The 21691-nt window shown below is 40.6% G+C and overlaps 1 protein-coding gene across 1 annotated transcript in view; it reads left to right on the top strand.

The window, feature by feature from the left end:
- LOC131034074 (protease Do-like 1, chloroplastic) overlaps positions 1-21691 on the top strand; it is a 103535-nt gene that overhangs the window by 50567 nt on the left and 31277 nt on the right. The window lies entirely within an intron of this gene.

Genomic DNA, 21691 nt, shown 5'->3' with positions numbered 1-21691 from the left:
AGGGATTTTCATTCTAGTCATACAAGTTGCCGAGGTATCCATCAGACAAGCTCATACTATTGGAACTCATGAGGCAGTTAACAGCCTATGATCAATTACAGAAGAAGAAGAAGAAGCAGTCTATTGAATTCCTAGTTGTCCTAGGTGACTTCGTGGAAATGTGCCCAGGTTTGGAAGCAGCTGAGAGTGCAGCGGAGGAGTTGGCATTCTATCGCTTGCCATTTTATACATCTAGGGCCCAGTATGATCCTTACCGCCAAATCAGGAAGGTTGTTGGCATGAAATTCATACACAAATTTCACTTAGAAGATTATTGGGCAGATGCCGAGGATGACCTTGAAGTCCGGAGGAAAATGTATTCCAGATTGCCCCTTGACACCATCAGGATAAGTGAAATTTACTAGGTGCTGGATCAGGTAAAAGAGGATTCGAATTTAATGCAACCTTAATTTGAGAAAGTGAAAGATCAACCCATTCAGTTGCCAGACTGGTCGGAGCTCGAAATTGATGATTTGAATGTCCTAGCTAGACCGGTGTTGAAATTCACTAAGCAATGGGTTGATCGGCAGATAAGGAAGTTGGCGGAAGGAAATGTTCATTTGACATATCAGCTAATGGGTAGTCTAGATTCCCATAGTGAAGCAACAGAAGGATCTTCACCAGCCCAAGCAAAAGGAGAAGTCCAGATTGATAAAGGGAAAAGTGCCCCAAAGAGACCAAGAATGGCAAGGAAGAAAGATATCTAGTAGGAAGTTCAACAAGAGGTGCGACAGGAAGAACCTCTGCAAAAGAGAGCAAGGGTAGAAAGGGTGCAGTCACCGACAAGTTCTTCTAGTGTACACGAGGTAGAGATGTTTGCACATCCAGCAGGTCCACCTCCAGAAAATACTCCAACACCAGATATACTCAACGTTAATGCTTCACACAGACCCAATCAGCCAAGAAGTCAAAGACAACAAATTTCTCCACACTAGGAAGAGACTCGTCAGGATAGCTTCGTGGAAGTCATCCTGGGCGAAATGGAAGAAGAATCACAGGAGCAGAAGCACATGGAAGTCCATGGTCACTCCATTCCCGCTCCAGATTGGTTGATAGGAAGGCTGAGGAAGGAACCCGAAAAGGAAATTGATCCAACTCGGGAATTAGAAGAATTGTTGAAGAAGATGGATCAACCAGCAGAAAGGAAGGCTCCCCGGAAATTTTCTAAAGTTGTGAGGGATGAGTCTGGATCCCGGACCCTACACATTGTTGAGCCTGCAGTGGATAAGGACAAGAACAAAATCAGGCAGGAAGATTATGTTATCAGACAGGTTGATCTTGGTCCTGCTTCCACGGGACAAGTAATTGGAGACTTCGAAGAATCTTCCTTAGCCATGAAGGAAAAGATGCTGAAGTCTGTTGACGTGTATTTTGTACACCATCATACACAGAATAAAATACCTAAAGGCATCTTATCCTCTCTTGAATAAAGTCTCTAACTGCTGAAGATTTGCATGAAGGATCAGTTAGGATGACTCCAATGTTCTGGTTAGTAGGGTCTCTACGTGTGGATAAACTCTAGTGGTATGATGTGATTTGCTAGAATCACAAGGGGACTTACATCTGATGATTGAACTCCCGATCTGCTTTGCTGGAACACAGGCTCTTACTGGCTTAGATTTGAAAAAATGGAAAAAGGATGAGGGCGAAGAGAAGATCTAATCCTAATACTAAGAATGTAGGAGCAATGATTTGATTTTTGATGAAACTCTAACTAGGTCTTGTTTTGACATCAATGGACCATCTCCACAAGGCTAGTGCGATATTCTAAGGGAAGCTTTATGATGTTCAAATCATCACCGTAGGCATAGACACCATCAAGTTGATGCATATCAATGAAGAAGCGACAAATTGAAATTGAGCTTAAGCTGAATGATTCCAGTTGACTACACAAGGCAAGTCTGCAATCAACAAACTGCTAGTAGTATGGATATACGAATTCCACCATTAATCAATCGCATTTCCTCCATTCATCTAATCATCTACCATCTAGGATTGAAGACTCAACAAGAAACCATGCAAATTGCAAGAAACGACACACTTCACCATTACTTCAATGAAAATGGAGTTTGTTTACAATCAATGGCAACAATTTCTTGCCTTGTCCTCCTATTCTACTCTAATTGCTATTCTATCAATTTCTAACTACTCTCTACCTACTAACTGCTTTCAACTATTTCTATATTATCCCTAATTAACTTTACAAAATGAAATGTCAGGGCTTATATAGTGCCCACAATACAATTTGATGGCTTAGATCAATTCAAGATCAATGGCCAAGATTCAACAATGAAAACCCTAATTAGGGTTTGTTACAACCATTACATAACATTTAATGCTTGACCAATGATAAAATTATATTGCTTGGACACATGTCCCCTCTAGAAAAATCGACCAATGGATAGCCAGGGTAGGTACATCGGAGTTTGTGCCACCTTCCATGAGTTAAGTACATTGAATCTGGACATGCTGAGGTGGACCTCACTAATTGGAGACGTGATGACTAGGATGCCACCTCGTCTGACACTTGGTTGATACTCAATTTGGTAGCGTTGAGAAGTTATCTTTGATTAACTCTTCTAAAATTATTTGCTTCTTCAACGAGCCCTTGTCCTAACTCCATGTGTCCTTGATGTGTAGGATGATGATGTACCTCGCCTTGGAACGCTGGATTGAAAGAGGTCGCCCCTGTCCTGGCTTGATCGTCCCGGCGAAGACTGTCCTTGATCCGGCTTGATTTTCCTTGATGAGATCTCCATTTGATGCCTACACAACATTTCAAAATTAGCAACATGATTTTGCAATGAATAACTAGATTAGAGATTAAATTTAGGAAACTTCATAATAAGTCCTTGAGTTATTATTTCCTAAAAAACGATTGAGCTATTACAATTCAAAATTCAAAATTCAAAATTTGAAGGCTATGACGATCAACAATCAAAATCAAAACAATAAATCCATATCGCCATACCTCACTTGAGAGCTAACTCTAGAATGCAAAACAAGGAATTTGCCTAGGCAAAATTAATGTTTGAAGCCTTTTCCACGTGATCTTCAAGCGAACGTCCTTCCTATCAACTTCGTCACCCTTGGGGTCTTTGATGTGATCTTCAATATTTTTGGCAAGTTCGCCTTAACTCTAACTTCAAGCTCGCACTCCCCTTTGAAGATGTTTCGCACCACCTTTGCTTTCTCTAAATCGCATGTAAGAGATGATTGAATAATGATTTGAAAATGAAATAAACACCTCCCTTTATAGGCGCTCACCTTCACATTGACCCTAGGCCGACTTTGGTGAATAAGGCAAATTTAAAATAAACTTAAAGGCCGACCTTTGTAAAATGAAACAAATTTTAAATCAAGCACCCCATTTTATTTATAATTAATTAATTTAATGCCTATAATTTTAAATAAACTCGATTTTTAAAAGGCAAAAATTAATTAATAAAGACCCATGCGCTAATGTTAAATGCTAACTTTAATTGGATTTCAAATTTATCAATTTTTTCCTAGCATTTAATAAAATCTTAAAGAATGTTTTAGCGCCAAATTTGGAAGAGGTAAGGACACAAACCTATCGCTCTGGTCCCTGACTAAGGGACAGGAGCGAATTTGATGTTTAGTCTTGATTCTCTTGCCTTTTATGTTCAAAACCTCCATCCTCATGTTGAGACTGGCATGTTTGCCAAAAAACTCGAGCTTGATCGTCTTGATTTGGTGGATGAATGCCCTCTAAGGTGGATATCGCCCTGGTCCCTTGGTGAGGGACAGGAGCGAACTTCATGCTCTGGCCAACATTTGCTATCTCTCAAGCTTTTACTCCTTGTTCATCACCTTGCAAATGATATCCTTGATCTTGCGAACCTTGACTTTGACGTGATCTTGAAGGAAAACGAATGATTTAATGAGAATCGCCCTGGTCCCTTGATGAGGGACAGGAGCGATATAGCTTCCTTGTTCAAATTGATAGTCTTTTCACATTTGAAACCTTTGTATATCATCATCTTAAGACGCCTTAGACCCTGTGCAACCATGTACAATCTTGACTTGGCATGAATTTTGAATGAATTGGCAAATATGGTGGATATCGCCCTGGTCCCTGACTGAGGGACAGGAGCGAACTTCAATGTCCTGGGCTCATGCTTGCTTTCATTAACTTGCCATTGCTTTCATCGTGTAAAATGAAGTCCCTTGGTCCCCTTTGGACACTTGAAACGTGATCAACATTCAAAATCTAAGCTTTCATGAAGATTTCGCTCTAGTCCCTGCTTGAGGGACAGGAGCGAATTTGTACTTTCAAGCTCAACTACACTTTGCCAACTTCCAAATTTATCTTCAACGGTCTAGTTTCACCCTCCTTTCTTGCCTTCAAACTTAAAACTTGCTTGCTTTTGCCTGAATTTTACCTTATGAAGAATTTCGCTCTGGTCCCTGGGAGAGGGACGGGAGCTACACTGAACTTCGCCCTGGTCCCTGACTGAGGGACAGGAGCGATTTTGCATTTTGGTCCACTTTTCTTCATGTTTGTGTCTTCAAATTATATTCAACTGGTAAAATGCACTTCCTTGGACCTCTTCAAATCGTCAAGTTGTTAAAATCCTGCAAGGACAAAGCAATATTTGATTTTGAGCTCCGGTCCTTCACTGAAGGACAGGAGTGATTTTGACTCCTGGGGCATTTCCGTGTTCGTGAAATTCTTCAATTTATATTCAACGGAAAGATCATGCCTTTCTTTACCATTTCTACTTGAAAAATCATCTTGATCCTGCAGAGACAGTAAGATTTTTGAAAACGAGCTCCGGTCCTTCACTGAGGGACAGGAGCGATTTTGCTCTTACAGGCCAAAATATCATGATTTCACAAGTTTAATCACTTCACAAGGCAAAAAACAAATCATTTCCGATGCCCGGGATCAAATATCAAAAAACTCAAAATTTGGTCAAACATACTCAATTGGACAAAATTCACAATTTCATCATTCACACTTAGACAAATTTAGGACTATGCATTCAAAATTCCAATTGAAAATAGACCATTCTGGCGAATTCACTTTATTCAAAATTGCATCCTACGAAAGGAAGCTCAAAAAGCTCTCAAGACTGACTGGATTCTGGCCTGAAAACGTCAAAATAAAAAAAACCTAAGGCTTGACCCTAATCCAGACAACTGACAAACTAAACCAAAACCCTAAAAAGCAAAGCGAAAATGAGCAAAACGAGCAAAAACATGGGTCCCCATTTGCAATGGGGCGATGTGTGAAAACGTCACAACAAAGTCAAAAGCGAAGTGTAAGAGGCCGAGGGAAGAAAATAGAACTCTATGCGAGTACATCAGAAGTTTTAAAAGGCCACTTAGGGAGGCAGGTCCTTCATTCATTCCTCCTTCCCTTCCTAACAAAGTTGTTGATGATATAGAGTTAATTAGAGCAATGGCACAAAATTCCGGGGAATGGATAGAAGATGTTTACACTAAAGCAGGAAAATTCATCGAGGACTTGGCTCAACTTCATTCAAAGTTCGTAGCCCTCCTGAACAGATTGGAGACAGCAGAAGGATTGTGGGAAGATGTTCACGTATACCAGGACTTAACCATTCCGTGGCTCAAGGCCTTGACAAAGATTCCAAGGAAAATTCTAATGGATGGGAAAGTAATTCAGGAGAGCGAGGTTTATGACTTTCCTCGGTGGTTCCGCGCCGTTTGCTCAGGAAAGAACACCTTTGATAAATCCAGCGTGGAGTCTTTAACTTTGAAGGACTCTATCAGAAGGGTGTAGGAAGAAATCATCAATGCAATTGAGGCATTGTTCGCAAGGAAGCTCAATGATAGTGGAGTAACAATGAACTTCTTGAAATCTCAGTTACACGAGTTCTTCTTCGTAGGTTCATTCCCTAAGGAACATTTTGCAAATGTTTCTTCATTTTCCAATATAATGAAGAAGACACAGGAAATCATGATGGAATGGGAAAGCTTCTTTTCCAAGAGCGAGGAAGAAATCGCCTTGATGGAATTTGATATTGAAAATGTGTCAAGTGTCTCCATCGGAGAGCTGGAAGCCGTCATCAGCAAATTCATTGCATATGCCATAAATGAACGGGATAATGGTCGTTCATTCTTGGATGAGAATCTTTTGGCCGAATAGTGGCGACATATTTACTGCTAGAATATTTTTGACTTAGTGGTGGTCCGGTCAATGTATGTTGAATGCATGAGGAATCTTCTTGCATGGAGTTGCCTTATTAATGATTCTATGACAGATTCTCTACGCATGTCGCTGTCACAAGGGGAATAATGGGCATTTATTTCTTGCATGGGAATGTTTATTGTATTTTGGGCATGTTTGATGTAATGGGGTACATTTAATGCACTAATGGGCGCCATTTTTGGGCTTTTAGAACAATTGTATATGGGCTTTATGGGGTATTTATTGCTGATTCCCACCTTGTTGCATCTTGAGTGGGGAATCTTCTAGAGTGAAACCCTAATTAGGGTTTTTGCATATAGTCAATGCCAGGAGCCTATATAAAGGGGTGACCCCCCCCTCATTTTTAAAGGAGGAGAGATTATTGTCTGAGATTGTTGCGAAGGATTGTTGAAGTAGCCAACTTAATACATTGTTCGACTTTGATGGTGTATTCTTGTTCTATTTTAGCAATCTGCATGGTCTTGTTCTCTTCATAGATTAGATTTGCTTTCATGTTGTTAGAAGAATTGAATTTGGTAGGATTACTTGTTGCAAAGTCCGAGCTCATACTTTTGGTGTGTGTTGTGTGTTGCACACACTCCCTGTCCCCGACAGGGTCCCCCTCTTTTGGTTTTCAGCCTTCGTCCTGCTGAGTTTCGAATTTTGATTTTTGTCCACTGTCCCTCTTGTTGGGATCCAGGAAGTGGTAAAGCAGTAGCCTTTGCAGTCGTTGAAGAAAGGGCGTGCTTGGGTTTTTGAGGCACATCCTCTAGGAGTTTTGCGTGGAGAGTCTCGCATCATTTTTGAGTGCCCAAAATTAGTCCAAGGGAGATTTGGTCATAGCGTAAGCCTAGGAATCTGCAAGGTGAGTTTAACGCTTAATTGAAAACTTTTCAAATATCGCTTCTTGGCCGATTTTCAACAAATCTGAGGGCAAAGTTAAAGTTTAGAAAATCTTGCGAAAACACCTTGTAGCTCAAAGTTTGGTTAATAAGAGTAAAGCGTTAAAAATTGAAGAAGTTTGCGAAAGAGCGTTTTGGGCCAAAGTTCGGTGAAAGTAAAGACCTTTGCAAAATCACCTTATTTGCCGAATTTCGGCGAATAGAGGCAAAGTGTCAAAAAAGCTAAAAGTTTGCGAAATATCCTTATTCGCCGATTTCCGCCAAAACTAAGGTAAAATGTCAAAGTCTAAAAGTTTGCGAAATATCCTTATTCGCCGATTTTTGCCAAAACTAAGGTAAAATGTCAAAGTCTAAAAGTTTGCGAAATATCCTTATTCGCCGATTTTTGCCAAAACTAAGGTAAAATGTCAAAGTCTAAAAAGTTTGCGAAATATCCTTATTCGCTGATTTTCGGGAAACTAAGGTAAAATGTCAAAAGTGGAAAAGGTTTGCAAACAAGGCCAAAACCCCAAAGTTCGGTGATAAGTGAAGATGTTTGCAAAAGGAGCAATATAGCCGAAATTCACACCAAAAGGAAAAAAACGCAAAACTTTAAAAAGTTTGCAAAAGCTCAAAAAACGTCGATTTTTGGAGGCTAGAGGCTAAACGCGAAAAGAGCAAAGTTTGCAAAAGAAGGTTAAAGGCCAAAGTTCTTGAAATGTTTCAACAGTAAAACTTTCGAAATCGCCCCAACCCGATTTTCGCTGGAATGACCAGGCGTTGAGCTTTAATGTTTGCAAGAGGGCTCATAACCCCGAAAGTTAGGTCAAATCACTAAGGGGAAGGCTTTTCTTAAGCGTCTCTCTTAGCTGAAAGGAAGTCACGTAAGGAGAAGAATCGTCAACTACACAATCCGCAGTTTGCAAAACCTTTCTTTTCCCCGAAAATCGCCAAAGATCACGAAATCGCAAGAAAAAAATAAGAGTTTTCACGATTTGAAATTTGCAAGCGCTCCAAGCACCGAAGTCGCAAGGTAGAGCCTAGGTGGTGTCTTAGGGTTTACGTGTGTTTCCTCTAGCCCGAAAATTTGGCAATTTGATAATCACGTGAGTAAAGGGAAAGGGCATTTTCCAAGTTTTTAAAACAACCCTGCAGACCGAGTTTGCGCAAAGCCCTTTTAATCCGAGGTTTGGGGAGACCGCGGGATTGACACCTTGTTTGCCAGGTAAGCTCGCTTTGTCTCCTTTGAAATCATTTAAAATAAATGCAAGATTGGTCAAATGTGTTTAAGTAGATAATATAAAATTAATTAAATGGTGAAATTCTGTGGACCGCATCTTTTTCCTTTTGAAAGGCATCAAACAAAGCAGTTAAAGTAGAGTCTGTCAAGAAAATTAACCCAGGAATGCAAATTTCAGACTTAGGAAATTTTGAACCTCATTCATTTTTGAAAACTGAACTTAAAGACTTTGAATGCAAATTTAGCAATCCTTGAACACCCAAGCCCTAAACTGCAATCGAGTGGCAAATTTTAAAGGAAGAGCTTAATAACATTTCATGTCCAAATTAATCAGGCTCTTTTGCTGAAGCGTCGTACTTTCTTCAAATTTCAGTTTTCCATTGATCCTTATGTGCTAACGTTATCCTCTTTTTGACTAACCTTTTTGTCTCCTTCATCTCGTCTCGTAATCTGCATCCCGTTGTGTAGGATAAATGCCTAAATCTGCGGTAGAATCCTCAAAAACACCTGGTGCAGCCAGAACATCTCGAGCTTCTAAATCAGACATCCCTCGCAAAGGCGAAAAGATGAAATACCAGTACCAGAGAGGAGGACTGAGGGAGTCAAAAGTCCAGAGCATATGGGAAAACATAGGCGATACTGACTTGGGCCACATAGACATTCAGGACTTCAGAGACCGGGTATATTCCCCTAACGCCTATGGCAGGCCTAGGCGGATGATGGAAAGTGGTATCGCCCAGGCAGCAGGATTTCCTCCATCAATGCAGAATTATGAGCTAGTAGTTGAGGCTGCTCGACATTATCAGCCAAAGACCAGATTAGTGGTTCTGGAGAATATGGTCCTAGCTGACTTCACACTTGAGGCCATTGGCGAAGCATTCGACATCCCATTCCCGGATAACCCCATTGCGACAACCATAGATGAAGCACAAGTTGCATATGACATGAACCCTGCTAAATGCAGGACATTGATAAACGAGGAATGGTATAGGGAGAGAAGGCCCTCGAGTATTAGAATCGGGAAAAAGACCCCCAAAAGTGACTTTCACAATGAGCATGGAGATATGGTCACCTTGTCAGTCGGGTTATGGGACTCCCTCAGTCTAACTTTTTTGAAGAGTGGATGTTCAACTTTACGGAGCAGGTCTTTGCCGGGAAATCTAAGTTCGATTGGGCTCAGATCATTAGTGATAATATTCATACCCAGTTGGTCTAACTTGAAGAGAAGAAGCACTTCACCATGACCTTTTACCTAGTTTATATGTTCGCCTGACACCAACCACTTACAGGGTTGATCAAGAAGGGTGAAATCGGGAATTGGCCCAATCAGGTAAAGGTGTACGACTACTATCCTCAACTGCATTACTATGACATAGCTCAAAGGGAAAAGATCAACCCTTCTTATGCAATTGGTTGGTATGAGCGTGTCAATGACGCCTTCACAATGCGCCTAGTTAGGCTGATGCAAGGGGGATTGCACAAAAGGCTCTCAGAGCAGGCTACCATTTTGGTACAAAGGTACGACGCCTGGTTTATTCAATTCCCTAGGTTCTCCTATATTTGGATAGCCAGCTTTAAGGGAGCTCTGTCCCGACTTCCACGCTATCCAACAGACAAAGTAATTCTTTTGGAAGTTGCAAGGCAAGCACATCCAGCGGGTAGCTTACTCAGAGACAAGAAGCAGTCCAGATTTACCTTCCCTATGATTTTGGGTAACCTCGATGTGCATTTAAAAAATTCAGCACATGCCGATGAGTCACTTGCTGAATTAGCATCTTATGGCCTACAGGAACATTTCCCAAGGAAATGTTTTGATCATGACAATTTGACAAAAAGAGCCTATGGCAGGCGCTACAGAGCAAAGGAATCAATTGAAGACTATTGGAAGAATTGTTCCGATGACTATGAGGTCCAACGACGTGAATATTCAAGGTTAAGTGTGCAACAAATGCGACTTTATGAATAGCGTCGGGTCCCGGATCAAGTGACATATTCTGGCAATTGCTTGCAGGTTTGGGAGTTTGAGGCAGTAAGGCACCTCTTGTCGGGCATTGATTGGTCTTAGGATCCAATTACTGATTTTGAGGCAGTTATGGCAGCTCTAGGGAGGTACACCGAACATTGGTTACACCAACAGATTGAGAGACTAACCCATGAGGGAATTCAATTCACATACCATATGATGGGTAGTCTCGATTCTCAGTCCTCGGAAGATGAGGGAACCTCAAGTGCACCAAAGGAAGAGGTTGAGAAACCCGAAAAAAGGAAGAAAGCCAGAGCTAATAGAGGGACTCAGACGTCAAAAAGGACTAGAAGGGAGAAGATCCCTATTAGAAGGCTAGAAGTCACTTCATCATCCAAGGACCCCAGTTCCAATGATGATGTAGTTGAACTTATATACCTGCTCCGCCCTCCCAGAGCGATGTTGATGCATTCGAGGCTGATAATGCTCCAGCACAAAATGAGCTAAATACAGAGGTGAGGATCATTGATTCTAGTGAACCTGAAAACCAAGTTGAGGAAGGAGAAATTCCGTCCAATCGAGAGGCTGATGTACATGAACTCACCTAGGGGAGTCGGCATGAATTACAACTGCATAGTACCGACAAAGATGACACCACCGTCGAAGGAGAACAAAAGGCAGATGAGACCCATGATCCCGACAGAACTGAGGAGCAACCATCACATGGGGATACTCGACAGTTGTTCAGTGAGGTAGGGGAGAACTCAACTATAAGCAAAGGGCTGGATACTACCTCTGCTCCTCCTATGATAGATCAATTGCAGATATGCAATGAACCAACTGAAACCTCTAAGGAGTAGAGTGGAAATTTGACCATAACATCCGGGTAGACCATACCTCAAGACTGGTTAGTTGCTCGTGCACAGCGGAAGGCAGCCACCAAGCCACCTATCGACTTGGAGGATATTTTCGCTCGCATAGGGGAAACAAAGTCCAAAGGGAAGAAAAAGCCTAAGACCTAATCTCGGATCACCAAGGATGAGCATAGGAACCGCACCATCCATATCGCTACCCCGCTTGTCGATAAGCCAGCAGATCAAATTGCGTTGGCCGATTATAGCATTACAACTGTCTCGATGGGGCGAGCCACCAAAGAACAAGAAAGGGAGTGTTGTCCTCATTTTTGTTTTCAAAAATGAAGGACCACTACAGTGAAAATTTTTATGAAAAAATTGAAATTTTTACTCTATGGCACGCTTCCCGAGGCAGAATTTCGACTAATCCTTGGACTGGCTTGATCCTCAATCCATTCTCGAACTACGTTTCGAATTTCGTCCAATTCTGGGTTCGTTTGCTATGCCTTTCCTTCAATTTTGGGTTTTAAAACCCAAACTGCAGGTGGAGAATTTTCTTCAAACTGCAAGTTTTAATGATATTCATTGTTGTGGTCTTTGTAGGGGAATTTTTGATCAATTACATGTGCATTTTTATTTCAAATATGTCACTTGTAATTTATTTTAAGTTTCCCCTTTAATGTTTTTATCTTTTTGTTATTTTTTGGTCATTTTTAGTTAAAATAGGGGTTTTTTGGCTCAACTGCAAGTAAACTTGTAGTTTGTTCAAAAAACCCCTACTTTAATGATTTTCACATGTAATAGGGATTTTAAATCCCCATTACATATGTGCAAGTGTTTTTAACTTGTTGTAGGGATTTTATTTCCCCCTTACAAGTATTTTTAAACTTGCAGTTTGTCTTTTAAAACCCGATTTTGGCATAAAAGTGCATTTTTGACAATTTTAAACTTGTCATTTGTCCAAAAAAACCCGATTTTGGCTTAATGAGTGAAAAAGTGAAAAATTAAACTTGTCATTTGTCTTTTAAAACCCGATTTTAGCATGAAAGAGGGAAAAGTGAAAAATCGAACTTGTTGTTTTCTATCCAAAACCCGATTTGCTTCATTTTGAACAAATCGAACTTGTCTTTTGCTCCCAAAAACCCGAAATGCAAGGGAAAAACGATTTTTGACCATTTCAAGGCGAAATTTGTGGAGAAATCGTTGGATGAAGGAGGCGTTTTGGTTTGCATCCTATCTTCATGCTTTGTTGGACATCTCTCACGCCATTTGGAGGATACATTTGCTGGTTTTTGCCCTAAATCAGCAACCATGTTCTTCTTTAATGCCACGTTTTGAGGAGTTAAATCTTTAACAATTTGCACACTCCTAAATCGTTTTGCTCTTTCCTACTAAGGCATGGAGGGTGAGAGAATTTTCGCATCATTTGATGATTCATTGATGGTGCATTGAATATCACGTTTTTTGCAAAAACGTGATTTCCTTTGGCTGCGTTTTTAACTTTTGGCGTTATTGCCTCTTCAAACACCTTTGGTGTTATTGCTCCAGCAAATACCTTAATCGTTTTGCTCCAATAAACTTGAAATGAACACTTTCATTGGCATTTTGCTCCTCCAAGTTTAAGATTGCTGCCATATTTGGGGGCATTTTCACAAAAACGTGATAAGGGTTTGATAGTCCGGTTTTGCTTCTTCATCTCAAGAAGTATTGCATTGTTGGAGAAGCATTTTGCATTTCTAAGAAAGGTATGTTCTCCTTCCCTTCTTCTCTTCATTTTATTATTTTCTTTATTTTTCGTTTTTAGTTGCATTTTTGGCATGTGTTGTTCTTCCCCTTGAAAATTGGTTTTCGTGAAAGAAATCTTCCCCTTTGAAATGCAATTGTTGAATCGCATTGTTCTTCCTAAAAATCCATCTTAAACTTGTATTCGGGATTTTTAATCTCGATTACAAGTTCGCTGGAAATTCTTGTTCTTCCCCTACGGTTAAGGAATTTAATCATTTTTGGTTAAAATTCCAAGCTTGAAAAGTGTGAAATACCCCTCTCTTGCAAATTCGGGTTTTAAAAACCGGATTACATGTTGAAAAGATCTTCCCATTTTCATGAAAATGACTATCCCGTATATTCCCGTTTCTATCCATTCACGTTCCCCATATCCGTACTTTCCATTCCCATCATTTCCCGCAAGTCAAAATCCCATTTTTCATCCATTTCTCCATTTTCGAATTTACAAGTGTACTTGTATTCGGGTTTTAAAATCCCGATTGCATGTATGTACTTTCCAACTTGTATACTTGCAAAAATTCCCCCAAGATCCGAAATTGGTCAAAGTCAAGATTTTCCCATTTCTACATATCTTCCCTCTTCCTCTCACAAAACCGTGAAATTCAGAGATCAAAGTTTTTCCCATTTGAAAAAGAAAGAATGATATTTGCAGCTGATTATGATGTGGCCTTAACTCTTTTAAGTCTTCATCACAACATTCCAGGTTCACAATCAATGTCAGATTTGCCGGCATGGCCAACTCCAAAGAAAATGAAATACAAATATGACAAATACCAGAATGAGGTTACCCCTTCCCAGGTATCTTCTCCATTGGATCGCATCAGGGACACAGAAATAGGGCACGTTGATATGGCAGAATTCATTCACAGGGTAGAAGATCCACAGGATAACAACTTGCAGCGGCTGTTGGACAGCCATATCCACCATGCATCTTCTTTCCCAGTAGTTGCCCTAGAACCTGAGTTTGTCCTTGCATGCGCCCATCATTTTGACAAAGAGTCAAGAGTCATCAAAAATGATGATGGTGAAGCTATAATTCGTCTTGATGCGGATACAATCGAGAAGGTCTTCAAAATACCTCCTGCACCTGTTTATATGGAAATCACCAAAGAAAGTGCAGCAGAGTATTATGTGAAAAGGGAAAAAGATTGCAAGCGACACATCAATAGATGGATTTTAGAGCCACGTCCTTCCTTCTCAAGATGGGCAAAGTTGTACCGTTGTGATTTCAAGTGGGAGATAGGAGACACCATCACTCTTCTTAGCAGAATGTTGGGCCTTGAGCACTCCAATGTCTTTGAGCCATGGATGTATCAATTCATCATGTTCATACGACAGTCGCATCACATTTCATGGGGTGAAATCATCAGCAATGCTTTGTGCGAACAACTTGCAGCAGTTCCTACCACTATGACCTTCTTCATGAATTCTTATTTGGTATATTTAGCAGCGTCACTTAGACACTTTCCAGGTCTTTCTACCAAGGGTGATCGCTCGCTTATACCAGTTTGGGAATATTATGACCAGTTGCCATTGAAACCTAGCAGGCTACATTTTAGAAGAGTCCAAGATGCATTCTTCGGATATTTCATGTGTCAGTTTGATAGAGATCTCAGAAATAAAAGAGTATCAGATGAGGCATGGGTCAAGGTGTCTGAGTATGGGTGTTTATTCCTGCAATTTCCCACCTTCACCTACATGAGGATTGGGTGCTATGATGGACAGCCATACATGCTTCCAAGATACCCAACCGATAAGATAATTCTTATGGAGTTGGGAAGACAGATTATGGCTGTTCATACTCTTCAGTCTGCTAGACACAAGGTTGGAATGGGGATCTCTAGTACAAATCCATTGAAAATTGGTCAATACTCCCTTGTCACATCTGTGAAGGCTAAGGCCATGGAGGTTGAATTGCAGGAAATCAAGCTTAAGAGGTTCAAACCTAGAGCTGATTTTGATTATAGAGGTATGAAGGAAAAGATCAAGAAATCCTTTGTGCATGTTCATCGCATTGAAGACATCTGGGCAGATCTCCGCACAGAAGCCGAAGTTCTGAAGATGGATTATTGCAGGCTCACTGTTGAGCAAATTGTTGACTTGAACTTGGCGGATATCCCACAAGGGATGATCGATGACGGGCATATACTTGATCCTGAATACACTTCACGAAGGGTTGAGGAAGCTCCACTTCCTTTGATCCAATGGTCACACAAGGAGTGCGTCTCCATCCTTGACAGATTTCAGCCTATCTTGGCCAACACTAACGCATGGCTGAAAAGTAATGCTGTTAGACTTATCAAAATCAAGGTTGGTAAAGAAGATGATTCTATAGGGCCTCTTGGATGGAAGTTTGAGATTCAGATTGATAATAAGGAGGGTGCTTCATCTTCAAGCACAAGGATCAAGTTACGAGTTAGTCGTGCAGTAGTGCTTCCGCCTGAGGAGACAACTACTCGTGGGAAGGAGAAATCACGGTTCCATGTTCAGGTGATTGATCTGGATAATCCAAAAGAGGGGCAGCAATCTGATGATGCGCCTAAGTCTCCAGTTTTAGACACGCCTCACGAGGTCATTCCTCCAGTTTCCATTGAGATGCCTCTTTCTCCTCCTGATTTGCTTATTGATGAGTCTCCTCAGAATGCAGTTCCCATTTCAGCATACGAGCCTTCTCCTGATCAACAACGAGAAAGTGTGTTGGAAGTTCCTGAAGATAATCCCACTTGCATTCAGTTATCAGAAATTGATACTTCCACTTCTGGTTTTGAAGAATTCATGAGGCAATCTTCATGCCCATTGGTAACTGAGCAAACCGTGGTCGCTATTCAAATAAATATTCCTCCCAGGGTGACCACGGTAATTCAAACAGAAACTGCTTCTCCTTTGCCTATAGCTACTACTGGAAGTCAGTTGATGACTTTGCCTCCATGGCTTAGTTCTTTCACCCCGAAAAGAAAGAAGCAAGAGATTTCACCTGATACCTTTGACTACCAGCAACTTAAACAGTCCAGATCAAAAGTTGCTAAGAAGGCAAAGACTATCTCTAGGGTAACTGTTGATAGCAACAAGATGAAAGTAGCTGAAATTGTGGAATCTGTTGCAGATAAACCACTTGATGAAATGTCAGCTGCTGATTATAAGGTTACAAGGGTAGAATTGGGCAAGCAAACACATGAGGTCATTAAACATGATGCTCAGTTTTCTGTTGCTTCACTAATGCAAAGGTGTGACGATCTTCTTGCAAAGAAAGACAAGCTAGAAGAAGAAAACCGACAGCTCATGGCAGCCATCCATAAAATCACAAAACCTGCTGCTGAAGGGAGTAACTCCATAGGTTCTTCCGGTTCCCAAGAATTGATTCGTGGAGTGGAAAGGGCTGCTCAAAAAGTACAACCACTGGATTCCTGGATTGATCAGCTTCATGATCAATGTATGCAAGTGGTAAAAGACATTTTTCAAATAATGTCTAAACTGGAAACCATTGAGGAGAAATTGGATCAGACTTCCAACACTTTCAAAAAGAATCTGGAAAGTGTTGAGAAAAGTCTGGCAATCTGGCGTACTATGCCCCAACAACAGCTGAGTATTTTGCAGGATCACACCATCATCTCTTCCAGGGTCATGTACTTGGAATTTGAGGAACTTATGGAAAACAAAACCCTTGTTCTTAAATCCCTCATTGAGGAGATCAGTGATGCAAGGAGATTCCGGGATGAAGTCTATCAAGGTATTGTCTCACATTGTGAAAGGGCCTCTTGCAATATAGTAAGTCAGGATGGAGAGCTGATTCCAGAAGAAGAAGTTCTTGCTGATTTACAGATGAGGATTCATAATGAATGGAGGAGTGAACAATTCTCGGCATCTTCAATTCAAGCATTGATGAAACACCAAGCCTTTCTGCATGAGATCCAGTCTATCCTGGATAAAGACAATTCTGCCCTCCTCCGTTGTCACGACACTATTGTGAAGACTATGGTTGTTGCTAAGAACACCCATGAACTGAATCCCGAGGAACTACAAGTGAGCATTAGGAAATTTCAAGGATTCATGTCTTCACAAAAGGCAACTTAAGTGTTTTTCAACACTTAGTTGAATTTTCTCTCTTTTGTAATCTTTAGTTGTAATTTCGTTTTGACAAGTTACATGTAAAAGTAATTTTTGTAAAATACAAGTTACACATTACTTGTACTTTTGTAATTACATGTAAGGCAACTACAAGTTATGTTCGATTAGGACTATAATTGGAATAAGTCTTAGTTAGTTAGAGTAACTCTTAGTTAATTAATGAAGTCTCAGTTATTTATTGAAGGAGTCTTGGTGGTTGAGAGAATCTCTCAAGTTAGTTAGGATCCTCCCACCTTTTTCTCAAGGCTCCTCTTCTATAAATACTTGAGAGGTCCATTGTAAATATATCTTTTGGAAAGCAAGCAAAAACTCTGCCAAATTTACAGCAAGAAGTCTTTGAGCTTATGTATGTGGATTGAAAGTTTTTGAAGAATAATAAAGGATTACTCAAGTTTTGAGTCTTTGAACTACATGTTTGAGTTTGAATCTTTTTATTTCTTCTATGCAAAGTGTTTCTAAAGGAGCTTAGTCCAATCTGATTTGAAGTCTTTGAGCTGCAAGTAGAGAAGATTAATTAAAATAGGAAACCCTCTTGAAGGAGCAGCAAGTCTTTGAGCTTGCGTCTATTCTTGAGGAAAAATTACTGTTTGATAAGAAATAGCAGCAAGTCTTTGAGCTTGCATTAGTTCTTGTCTTTGTGTTAAAAGAATAGATTATTTCAGTCTTTGAGCTGTTATCTTTTATTCGTTGTAAAATTTAGTATAGCAAAGGGTAGATAGGACTTCCAATAGTAAACTCTTTGAACTTGATATTGCTGTCCCATCCCGAAGGAAGTGACGGAAGTATTTGCGCTTTCAGGAAACTTCATTTCCTTTCCCTCATTTCACTTGAAAGTAGTTACTGTTGTTCGTTTTCAATCGCTATCCTTTTCTGTGAAGAGAAAAGGATATTGTCTTTCTTGAAGAAAGAAGGAAGACTGCTGTCCCATCCTGTTTTTATTTCAGTTTTAGTTAGATAGGGGGAGCCTTCCCTTAATTAGGAGAGTTTTTACTCGTGTGCTGTGGTTGAAACCACAATTTTGTATATTTCCCCCAAGTGTACACAAAATTTTCAACCAACAGGGAGGAGTTCAAGGACTCTGTGCAAAATATGCTTAGGCAACTCGACGAGATAACTGCTGAGAGAAACATGTACCGAGTTCGTGCTGAGCAGGCCGAGGGGTACATTGATCACCTGCTGAAACCGTTGCATCATGCCCCTGAATCCCATGTTCCCCCATCAGCATTGGCGCAAAGGACTACAACAGAGTTGGAAGGAGTATGGGATACCGCCAAGGCTGTCAAGGAATGGATTTGAGACATTAAGGAAAGGGGAGAGCTGATCATTGAAGATGTAAAGGAAATGGCCCACCACCGAGAGACCATTTTGGTCAAATTGTTCGAGGTAAAGAGGGAATGCCTCAAGGTTCATGAGGTCGTTGCTACAACTCTTCCCCTCATGAGGGATCTTTTTTGGACCCATGCGCAGATTCCTACATTGTCCACCATCCTGGATCCTTATGACATCAGAGTCTTTAAAGAATGGTACTCGACCGCCACCATGAAGAATGAAACAAAAGATACCATTAATAAAGAGCAGGCGGAATGTGAGGAAATCTTGAAGGACATGAGGGACCTTGGTGGAAGGATCCTCCGATCAATGGTTCTGGGCTAGAAAAATAGTTTGTCCGATGACCTAGTGCAGCCGGAGTGGGAGGATAGATTGAGAATGGATAAGGTCGCCTACTCCACGGAGGACCTGGAGTTTGCCAGTGGATTGCATTCAGACATTTTGTGTTTTGAAGCTCATCGGTCCGACTGGAAGGATGGGTTAAAGCATGTAGACCGTCATTTGGAGGGCATGCAATATAAAATATGCCATCCTCCTATGCCTCAGTTCATGGTGTTGTTCCAGCTATGCATCAGATTTCAAGACTATGCTCGAGCAGAACGTGCGGCAGGTTGGGACCTTTGGAAGGAATATTTGCACACCGAGGATGAATTTCTAGAAAAGGGGTCTACAACAGAAAAGGAAAAAGTGCCTTCATAAAGTGCAAAATTCTTTTAAAATCTAAAAAAGCACTTTTTGGCCATAAAGTTCATTTCTAACTGCCAAGTCAGTTGTAAATTTTGAGCTTCGTGCATGTGCACTTTTTGAGCTGCTTTTTGGTAGTTATTAATTGCCTTTTTAGGTAGTTATTTTTTCCTCCTTTGGTGGTTGATATTTTGCCTCCTATTTATGGGCATGGGTACTATGTTGTATTGATGAATCTGGGCCACTTGTTTTGTTTTAATCTTGGCCATTCATCTGAGTTTTGAAACTCTATTTAAAGGGGTTGGTTTTCCCTTATTTTTGTAAGAAGTCTAAGATTGTTGTTAAAACTCTGGCGAAATTGATGCAAAATTAATGGAAATTAAAGCTGTTTCATTTCTTTGTGAGTGCATGGTCTCCTCCTTCACCATTTAATATTCTTGTTATGCCTTTTGTTTTCAGATAGTATTTTTAGGATAATATTTGATAAAAACCTTGGTGTTCATACCATTAAGAATTGGCTGATTGTCACTCCCCTGCATGGTTAATCTGAACCCATTTGTGTGCTTAGTTCGGTTGTTAAACATCAAGTGAATGGATGTCAAGTTTTGCATTTATGTTTAGTAGCATGAAAATTCAGCTCCCTTTGAAGATTGCACTAGATTTTACAACATTGTGCTTTATTAGCTGATAATGTTAAATCTGGTTTTTTGAGGTTTCTGTCTGTTTTCCTGAATATGTTATCTTAGATAAATTAATTAGATATTCTCTATCTCTTTTCCCCTTTCCCTTTCCCCCCTTTTTTTCAATCAAGAAGAAACCATACAGTCAACCTGAGATAGTATCAATCCAAATGAAATTAGATGATATAGGACTGTTAAACTTTAGGGAACTCGCTTGAAGTTGTCCGTCTAATCTTAAGTCCCCTTTGTGTTTCCAGCAAAACACATCAAACCGCTAAGTTATCCTACAGTCAAGACCTGACAACCGAAACATTGAGGTAATCCCCATTGATCAATTAAAAACAGCTCTAGGGATTTCCTTATTTCAAGAGAGGATAGGATTCTTAGTATTCTATTCTGTGTTGGCCGGATGGAGTCGTAGTAATGCAATTTCAGACACGTCAACAGTGTGCAGTTGATTGTTGCATACCGTGCAAAGTTAGCTTGAGCCTCTGCTATGTGTGTATGCTTAACTTCGATTATCAGTGAAGATTGTTCGATTCGATGGTCCACATTGGTGATCTAAAAAACCTCTACACACCCTTTGAAGATTGCACCGCTTTCGCGTAGTTGTGCTCTGTTGGTGAAGCAAAGTGTGGTTTGATTTTGCATGAGTGATCCTGTCTCTTGTTCTTAGGATTAGATTAGACTCAGCATAGTTCTCTCTACCCTATTCTCATTTACTTTCAGCATATTTCGAAAATCCAAAAAATAGGGCTTTCATTGCAAATCATGCACATAGAAATCGTTGAACTTGCATGAGTTTGTTATCCTCTTCAAGTGAATACGTAAGGCCCCTTGGGTTAACAACAAACCCATCAATCAATTGAGTCACGTCCATGCATTGAAGGAACCTTGGAGTTAGCCGTTTGAACTTTTTGTGCAATCTTAGTATACAGACTAATTTTGATCAAGAGAGAGTAAGGTGACCGTTGGTAACTTTATTCTGTGTTCGACACTGTCATAAAAAGCACATCAACAGAATTGGTGCTAGGAGGGCCTAGAATTTTCATTGACGAAGAAATCTATTGCTCAAGGAAGAGTTATGACTCAAAATGGTGTTGCCTGGCACTAGAAGTTCGCCTCCTGTTTTGCAACCTGGTCTGGGATTCTGTGATCATTAGGAAGATATCATTGCTGACTTAGCTGATTTTGCCCAAAGAATAAGCACAAGCGAAGAACAGTATAATGAAATTCGGCTGGTACTACGGAGAGAATGAGAGAAGGCTATTGAGATTGCTGTTGAGATTGAAGGAGATTTTCTTAACCAAAGGTTTCCACTTGCTCCACGTGCTCCGCGCCTCTGGTGATCCAAGAAGCTGGAGTGTATTAATTCATTCTCACCAAAAAGACATCAAATGATTCTGCGATCTACTCCAGAAGCGAAGGAATATCAAGAGCTGATATTCAAGCCAAAACGTGGAAGGAAGGAAGTTGCCTCTACGAGTTAGGATTCACCAAGTGTTGAAGATCTTACTCGCTTGTTTTAGACTCCACCACAGAAACCGATACCGAGGGTAGCCTGTGCAAGTGTTCGGCAAGGACCCATTCAAACACCAACACCACTAGTTGTTCAGCAACAACCAAGACCTACGATGGCACAACCATTGCAACAACAACAAGGCTCGGGAGTGGCTTGGCGTCCTGCAAATGCTTCCCCACTCGCATCTTTCACCGCGTATCATGACATGCCAAAGAATCCAGAGCATTTTTGCACCAAGTTCTACGTTAATGATGTCAATCGTACTGTTGAAGAGCATATTAAAGTATTTGAGGATGCTCTCCAGAATAGAGATATCCAGCACGAGGATGTCGCCTGTTGGCTATTTCCGTATTCATTGGGCAAAGAAGCATTCTATTGGTACATCAATCTGCTTGTGGATTCCATTGG

This window comes from Cryptomeria japonica, chromosome 2 (genome assembly GCF_030272615.1).
Source record: "Cryptomeria japonica chromosome 2, Sugi_1.0, whole genome shotgun sequence".
In the NCBI taxonomy this organism is placed as follows: domain Eukaryota; kingdom Viridiplantae; phylum Streptophyta; class Pinopsida; order Cupressales; family Cupressaceae; genus Cryptomeria; species Cryptomeria japonica.
Note: the sequence above shows the minus strand (reverse complement) of the source record. Positions and strands in the feature narration are given on the sequence as shown.